Source organism: Chrysochloris asiatica, unplaced genomic scaffold, assembly GCF_000296735.1.
Source record: "Chrysochloris asiatica unplaced genomic scaffold, ChrAsi1.0 scaffold00206, whole genome shotgun sequence".
Taxonomy (NCBI): Eukaryota; Metazoa; Chordata; class Mammalia; order Afrosoricida; family Chrysochloridae; genus Chrysochloris; species Chrysochloris asiatica.
In genome coordinates this window covers 907,843-916,337 of record NW_006408724.1, presented here as the reverse complement: position 1 = coordinate 916,337, position 8,495 = coordinate 907,843, and the positions used below count along the sequence as shown (strand labels likewise).

The 8,495-nt window shown below is 39.4% G+C and overlaps 1 pseudogene; it reads right to left on the bottom strand.

Moving 5' to 3' along the window:
- Positions 1-2,015: 2,015 nt before the first annotated feature.
- On the bottom strand, positions 2,016-2,938 carry LOC102834113 (annotated as a pseudogene).
- Between the last annotated feature and the right edge of the window lie 5,557 nt (positions 2,939-8,495).

Sequence of the window (8,495 nt, the reverse complement as noted above, 5' to 3'; positions counted from 1 at the left end):
CTACTCCTCAGAAACTCCATACAGTGTCGCTATGAGTCACAACCAACTCAATGGCACATAATAACAACAACATCCAGGGAGTGGGTGTCCTGGTGGAGCAGTGAGTTTAAGTTGATCATTCAAACTTCCTGGCCTCTCCTTGGAAGAAAGATCAAGCTGTCTGTTCCTGTAAACGTTTATTGTCTCCGAAACCTATGGATCCTACACCATCCTATTGTATGAGTCAGAATCAGCTTGAAGGAAATGAGTTTAGTGTTTTTGTTTTGGATCCATAGATTGTAGATTTCTCCATTTATTTAGATCTCTGAATTCTTTCAATTTTCAATATTCTCATTTTCTTCATAAAGTCACTACATATATTTTGTTAGATTTATTCCTGAGAATATTTGTATATGTATATAATTGTTGGGATTGCAGTGGCTCCAAAGATAAGCACTAGATGGTGAACCTCAAGGTCCGTGGTTTGAGTCCATCAGCCACTCTTCAGGAGAAAGATGAGGCTTTCGGCTCCAGCTAAGGGTTAAAGCCTGGGAAACCCTATACAGGGTCTCTATGAGTTGGAACTGACTCCGTGGCACTTACCAACAACATATCATTGTTACGATGGCAATTTTAATACCTAACATTTAAAAATTATTAAATTTTAATATATTCAGATTAATTTTGGTAAGCTCTTATTCATTTAAATAGTGAATATATTGATTCTTTTGAGTTTTTTTCATAGATAATTTTATAAACTATAGATGACGAGTTTTGCTTATTTATTCCGATTCATACATTTTTTTGTGAATGTATATTTTTAAAATTTGTTTCTAATTTTACTGTGTCAACTAAATCCTTCAGTGCAATTCTGAGAAGGAGTATGATGGTGGTCATTCTTGTTTCTACTCTTAAATGGAAGATTTTCAACATTTTATCATTAAATGTGCTATTTTTGATAGATTCTCATGTCGTTGTTGTTATTAGGTGCCATACAGTCAGTTCCAGCTCCTACTGAGCCAGTGCACAGCAGAATGACACACTGCCCTGCCTTGCATCATCCTCACAATCATTGCTGTGTTAGAACCCATCGCTGCTGCCACTGTGTCAATCCATCTCATTGAGCATCTTCCTCTTTTTGCTGACCTTCTACTTTATTGGCCCCTCCTGATAATAGGCCCAAGGTATGGGAGACCAAGTCTTGCTATCCTTGCTTTTAAGAAGTATTCTGGTTGTACTTCTTCCAAGACACATTTGTTTGCTCTTCTGGCAGTCCATGCTCATTCTAGTGACCAAGAAGAATTCTCCAAAATGGCAAACAACTGATGACTTTGAACCAGTGGTGGTTGGTGGTTATGTGCCATGGAGTTGGTTCGGACTCATAGCAACCCTGCATAGGGTTTCTGAAGCTGTAAATCTTTACAGGAGCAGAAAGCCTCCTCTTTCTCCTGTGGAACAGCTGGTTGTTTCTAACTGCTGCCCTTGAGGTTAGCAGCCCGACTTGTAACCAGAACTAGAGACAAGTTGAAGTGCCTTTCTGCTGTTATTATCTTTGTAGTTTATTGTTCACTGAGAGGAATCCACTTAGTAATACATACTTTCGGATAGTGAATGATTGAATACCCCTTGCTATCATCCCAGAGAGTCTTAGTAAACATGAAAGTGAAATGAGCTACTTAAGACTACTAAGTGAATAGTGTTGAAAACCTTAAGGATTTTTATTTTGTGTGCACTGACATAACTTCAGGCATGGCAATGGTGGCTCTATAATCATGATATATCGAATGAGGAACACCTTGAACTTCACTTCCACTTAATTACTCTTCCATCTAGAAATGTATGACTTTGATCAAGCCCTGCTGGATACTATGTTGGTACCTTATTCAAACAGAGCTTGAAGGAGAACTCAGTCTGGAAAATGCAAATGCATGAAAAGAGAGCGAGAGAGAAAAGAGAGTGGGAGAGAGATCAGCACCCAGAACAGACCACATGCCCTCGCACCTATTCCGAGGAAGGACTCTGGGAAACACTTTATTTCAGTGCTCTACTTTCTCAATGACTGCTTGGATTGCCTCTTGGTTGCCCAGAAAGTGGTGAGGTCTGGCAGCGTGCCAGTTTCCAGCCAGTTTCAAGAGGCTGGGAATTCCAGTAGGGAGAGTGGTGTTGATGATGTGTTCATCCAAGATACCCTCTGGGAGCTTCAGGAGTATCCTACTGGAATTTCCATGAACAAATCTCAGAATGTTTTGGCACTTAATAATTCTGGAGCAATCCTTTCATTCTAGTAGCAAAGGAGTCTTTTCAAACCATCCTTCAAGCCTTCAGATAGGAGCAGCTGACCCATTGGCCTGACACACATTGGTTTGATACCTCCAGTTATTGTAACTGTCTTGATAATAATGATGGAACTTCTCAATGGGAGGCAGAGTCCTATTGTAGCTTCTTCTCCAGAGTTTCACCTGTCCTTTACCATGATTTACCAAACTTTACCATTATTCAAAGCCCGATTGACACTAATCAAGGCTTCTATTGTTGTTGTTGTTACATTATGGTAAGTCATTTCTGACTCATAGCAACCCTGTGTAGGGTTTCCAAGCAACAACTGGTAGGTTTGAACTGCCAACCTTGTAGATAGCAGTCTAGTGCTTAACCTACAGCACCATACCAGGACTCCAGGGCCTCCATTTAGACACCTTTTAGATGCCAGGAGCTTTCCATGGAACCCATGCCTGCCCCAGTTCCTCCAGGATCAGCCAGGTTGTATAGATGGACTGATTCAGGATGGATGTGAACACAAGATCTGACTTGTCTAGCTTAGTTAGCATCTACAGCTGCTTACCACAGTTTCAAGATTCCTCCAGTCCTTGTCTGTTAAGTTTCTGGTCCACTCAACTACAGCACTCTCTTTATTCCAAGCACATTCTCAATGCCTTAACACAAAATGTTTATACTTACACATACTAGTGGCTGAACTTTTCTGGCCTTACAAGTGGGTGGACCAATGTTCAACAGTAATAGTACATCGGCAGAGACCAGTAGCAGCAGTGCCTCAGGGCTGTCAAGAAACAAGCACCTCTGAGGAGTCATCCTGTTCTTCCTAACTTGATGCAAGTTTAAAACTGCCTGAAAATCATTGGTGTAACATGAACCTCCTCTTTCTCCAAGGTGTCACGCTCTGGAAGTAGCAGTTGAGTGTATGAAATAACAATTAGGGTTTTCTTTTGTTGTTCTCATCCCAATTCATTGTGGGTAAATTCCACACTCCTAAAATGTAGCGCTATAGCTCTGGTAGCGTAGTGGTTACGAATCGGGCTGCGAACCTTAAGGTCAGTGGTTCGAAACTACCAGCCGCTCCGTGGGAGAAAGATGAGGCTTTCTATTCCCGTAAAGATTTACACCCTCGGAAACCCTGTACAGGGTCGCTATGGGTCGGACCCGACTCGATGGCACTTAACAACAACAACAACAATAGAATAAGCACTCACTATAGAATAAGCACTCGACTGCAATGTTGGTTTGAACTGCAAGGTCAGCGCTTCCTTGGAATTGACCCTTCAGCAGTTAACAACAGAACAAAGTTTCAATGAATTATAATGGAGTCGAAACCAATTTTATTACGAGTAGGGAGCTCTGGTCGCATAGTGGTTATGAGTTTGGCTGCTAATCTCAAGGTCAGCAGTTCAAAACTATCAGCCGTTCCGTGAGAGAAAGATGAGACTTTCTGCTCCTGTAAAGATTTACAGCCTCGGAAACGATATGCAGAGTCCCTATGAGTCAGAACTGACTCCAAGGCACAGCACCACTACCACCACCAATGTTGTTGTTGGTTGGATGCCTGCTGTGGTGCTGTGGGTTAATGTGCTGGACTACAAAGTTGGTTTGAACCTCAAGGTAGGCAGTTCAAGTCTATCAGCTACTCCTTGGAAACCCTATACAGGGTTGCTATGGGTCGGAACCAACTCAGCGCACATAACAACAACAATGTTGTTGTTGTTAGGTGCCATCAAGTCTGTTCCAATTCACAGTGACCCTGTGTACAACAGGATGAAGCTAGTCTGATACCATCTCACAATTTTGTTATATTTGAATACACTGTTATAGTCATCGCATCAGTCCACACCTATTTGTGTCAGCTGTATTTTACATCATTTGCAACCGTGAGATAGGCATTGTTATCCTCATTTTATAGATCAGGGAGCTGGGTTTAAAAGCAGTTGAGTAACCTGCCCAAGATCATACAAGATGGAGTCATATAACACTACTGTCCTTCCATACCACACTACTATTTCCCTCTGCATCATTGGGATATTAATTACTGAGGTTTTAGATTCCTCATACTATAGAAAGTCTAAATCCCTAGTGTAAAATCATACATAGTCACTCTGGGATGCCAAGTTGCAATTTAATTAGAGCAACCCTTTTGCCCCTCCTCCCATCCCTACTCTAGGCAAAGCATATCAGTACACTCCAAGAGGACCAGAGGTTCACTTTAAAGGGAGACTTTGCAATTTCTACTGGAGAGCAATGGGGCATCCTGCTGCTTCCCTACCAGACTCTTTGACTATAAGCTTTGTTGTGAATTTTCTTAACCACCTGTTTAATCATGCCAGGATACACATAACATTTCTTGGAAAAAAGTTCTGGTGAAGATGAAAAGGCTGATGAGGAGGGATGGGTCAGCCTAAATCTGTCTTCTCAGGACTAGTCAATTTTCACCCTATTTCTCTACTCTAGAAAGGAATTTAGTCCAAAGAATCAATTTCTTCTGCAAATGGAGAATAAACACTCAGATTTTCTACAGAAGTCTAGGAGTGATTCGATGTATTTAGGTGTAAAGCACTTTGAACTTGGATAAAAGTTATTTTGCCATTGGGTGACATCAAAGAATTACTGTCTTAGCATCCTGTTTCCTTCCAAGCTGTCATTTGCCAGGTCTCCAGACTGAGGGGATAGGCATCAGAAGCTTGAGGAGATTGCCTTAGGAGTGTGGGTGGTGTGTCAGAAGGAAAGGATTTGGGGCAGCAGTGCAGACAAATCGTATCCCCTTATTAGTGGCAGCACAAATACAAGAGGAATTTCTAAGAGGTGTTGGTGCCTACTGAGACTGATTGCTTTATGATTGCTTTTGAGAGGGTGCTGAGTGGGGTCTCCTGCCCCCATGTTTGACATCTCACTCCTTGCATTCTAAAGCTTTTGTGTTTACCTGAAGTCTTCTTCTTAAATGTTTATATCTCAGGGAGGAAATGTGCTTAAATTGTTAGCAAATAATACCTTAATCAATTTATTCAATCCACTTTTTAAAATGTATTCAGTAACTGCTAAGTGCTAAATGCAGCAGATATAAAAAGAAAGGGAAAAGAAACTCTTCACTTAAGGATGGAGTCCTAGTACGACACTGTAGGATAAGCATTAGACTGTTAACCAAAAGGATCTGCAGTTCAAATGCACTAACCGCTCCCCAGAAACCCTATACAGGGTCTCTATGGTGTCAGAACAGATATGAAGACACTTAACAACATTAACAACAAAAACCTTGCAGGCTGGTGAAGTACACACAAAACCCAGTAACTAGTGGCCGACTGAGTAAATGCTAATTCATGTTAACCCCATGAAAGGCAGAAGTGAACTCTCCTCCATAGAATTTTCAATGGCTGAATTCTTTTTTTGTAGTTTTCTAAAATGGACACCAAGGCCTTTATTCTGAGTCACCTCTGGGAGAACTTGAACCTCCAACCTTTTAGTTGGCAGCCAAGAATGTTGTTATTATTGTTAGATGCTGTTGAGTCAGTTGTAACACATAGTGACCCGATGCACAACATAAAACAATGTCTGAACCTGTGTCATCCTCATAATTGCTGCTGCCACTGTGCCAATCCATTTTGTTGGAGGTCTTCCTCTTTTTTGCTGACCCTTCATTTACCAAGCATGATGTCCTTCTTAGGACTGGACCTCCTAAAGACGTTTTTCAAAGTATTAGAGACTTAAGCCTCACCATCCTGGCTTCCAAGGAGCATTCTGGCTGTACTTCTTCCAATGAAGATTGTACTTTTGTAACTCCATGGTATGTTTCATAGTCTACAACACCAAAAACTCAAGTGTGCATCGATTCTTCTCCAGTCTTCTTTGTTCATATACTTTCACATGTATATGAGACTATTTATTGAAAATACTATGGCTTGGGTAAGGCACACTTTAGTCCTCAAACTGACATATTTACTATTGAACACTTCAAAGAGTTCTTGTGCAGATTTGCCTAGTGCAATACATTGTTTGATTTTTTAACTACTGCTTCCTTGAGAGTTGATAGTGGATCCAAGCAAAATGAAGTCTTTGACAATATTAATCATTTCCCCATTTATCATGATGTCATTTATTGATCCAATTGTGAGAATTTTTGTTTTGTTTACCTTGAGGTGCAATCCATACTTAAGACTGTGGTCTTTGATATTTATCAGTAAGTATGTTAAATCTTCTTCACTTTCAGCAAGTGAGATTGTATCATCTGCATATCACAGGTTGTTAATGAGTCTTCATGCAATCCTGATGCCATGCTCTTCTTCATATAATCCAGTTTTTCAGATTATTTGTTCACCATAAAGATTGAACAAGTGTGGTGAAAGATTACAACCCTGGCACACATAGTTCCAAATTTTAAACCATTCAATATCCCTTTGTTCAGTTCTAACAACTGCCACTTGGTCTATGTACAGGTTTCTCATGAGCACAATTAAGTTTTCTGGAATACCTATTCTTCACAATGTAATCAATAGCTTGTCGTGATCCAGACAGTCAAAAGTCTTTGCATACTCAATAAAGCACAAGTAAAAAATCCTTCTGGTATTCTCTGCTTTCAGTCAAGATTCATCTGATGTCAGCAATGATATCCCTACTTCCACATTTTCTTCTGAATCCAACTTGAATTTCTGGCAGTTCTCTGTCAATAACTGTTATAGCCATTTTTAAACTACCTTCCGCAAAATTTTATTTGCATGTGATATTAATGATGGTCGATGATTTCTGATTCCATTGGTTCACCTCTCTTTGGAATGGCACAAATATGGATCTGGGGTTGGCCAGGCATCTCTCTTCCAAATTTCTTAGCATAGATGTGTGAGTGCCTCCAGTGCTGCATCAGTTTGTTGAAACATTTTAATTTGTATTCTTTTGAATCCTGGAGCCTTGCTTTTCATCCGTCTTAACTTGGACTTCTTCCTTCAGTATCATCACTTCTTGATCATATGCTACTGGTTTAACATTGACCATTTATTTTTAATATCTTCTATCTTCTTTTGATGTCTTATGTACCATTCAATATTTTGCCCATAGAATCCTTCAATATTGCAAGTTGAGACTTGAATTTCTTCTTTACTTCTTTCAGCTGAAAAAACACTGAAGCTCTTCTTCCCTTTTGGTTTTCTAACTCCATGTCTTTGCACATTTCCTTATAAAATTTGACTTTGTCTTTTTGAACTGCCCTTTGAAAATTTCTGTTCAACTTTTTGATTTTCTAATTTCTTCCATTCGCTTTAACAATTCTATGCTAAAGAGCAAATTTCAGAGTGTCTTCTTACACTTGTTTTGTTCTTTTCTGTCTTTTTAATTACCTGTTGCTTTCTTCCTGCATGATGTTCTTGATGTCATTCCACAACTCATCTGGTTTTTGGTCATTAGTGAATAGCACCAGAATGTTGTCTGATATAGTCCTAATCAAATCTGTTCTTGCTTGAGATATACTCTAAATTCAGGTGGGATATGTTCAAAGTCATGTTTTGTTTCTCATGGACTTGTTCTAATTTTTTACAGCTTCAACCTGAACTTGAATATGAGCAATTGAATGTCTGTTCCACAGTCTGCCTCTGGCCTTGTTTTGGCTGATGATATTTAGATTTTCCACCATCTCTTCCTACAGATGTAGTCAATTTGATTTCTGTGTGTTCCATCTGCATGAATAAGTCATTGGTCTTGCAAAGTTCTATTATGTGATCTCCAGAATAGTTTCTATTACCAAGGCCATATTTTTCAGCTACTGATCTTTCCTTTTTTGTTTTCAACCTTTACATTCCAATCACCAGTGATTATCAATACATCTTGATTGCCTGATTGATCAATTTCAGAATTAAAGATTTGGTAGAATTTTTCAATTTCATCATCACTGACTTTAGTGGTTGGTGTGTAAATTTGAATGATAGCAGTATTAACTGGTTTTATTGTAGGAATATGGGTATTATTCTATCACTGACAACATTGTACTTCGAGATAGATCTTGTAAGGTTCATTTTAGTTATGAATGTGATGCCATTCCCCTTCAATTGTCCATGTGATTGTCTGATTCAAAATGGCCAATACCAGTCCATTTTATCTCAGTAATGCCTGTGAGATCAGGCTTTATGTGCTCCATTTTATTTTTGATTACTTCAATTTTCCTAGATTCATACTTTGTACATTCCATGTCCCAATTATTAAACACTTTGCAGCTGTTTCTCCTTGTTTAGAGTTGTACCCCATCAGCAAATGAA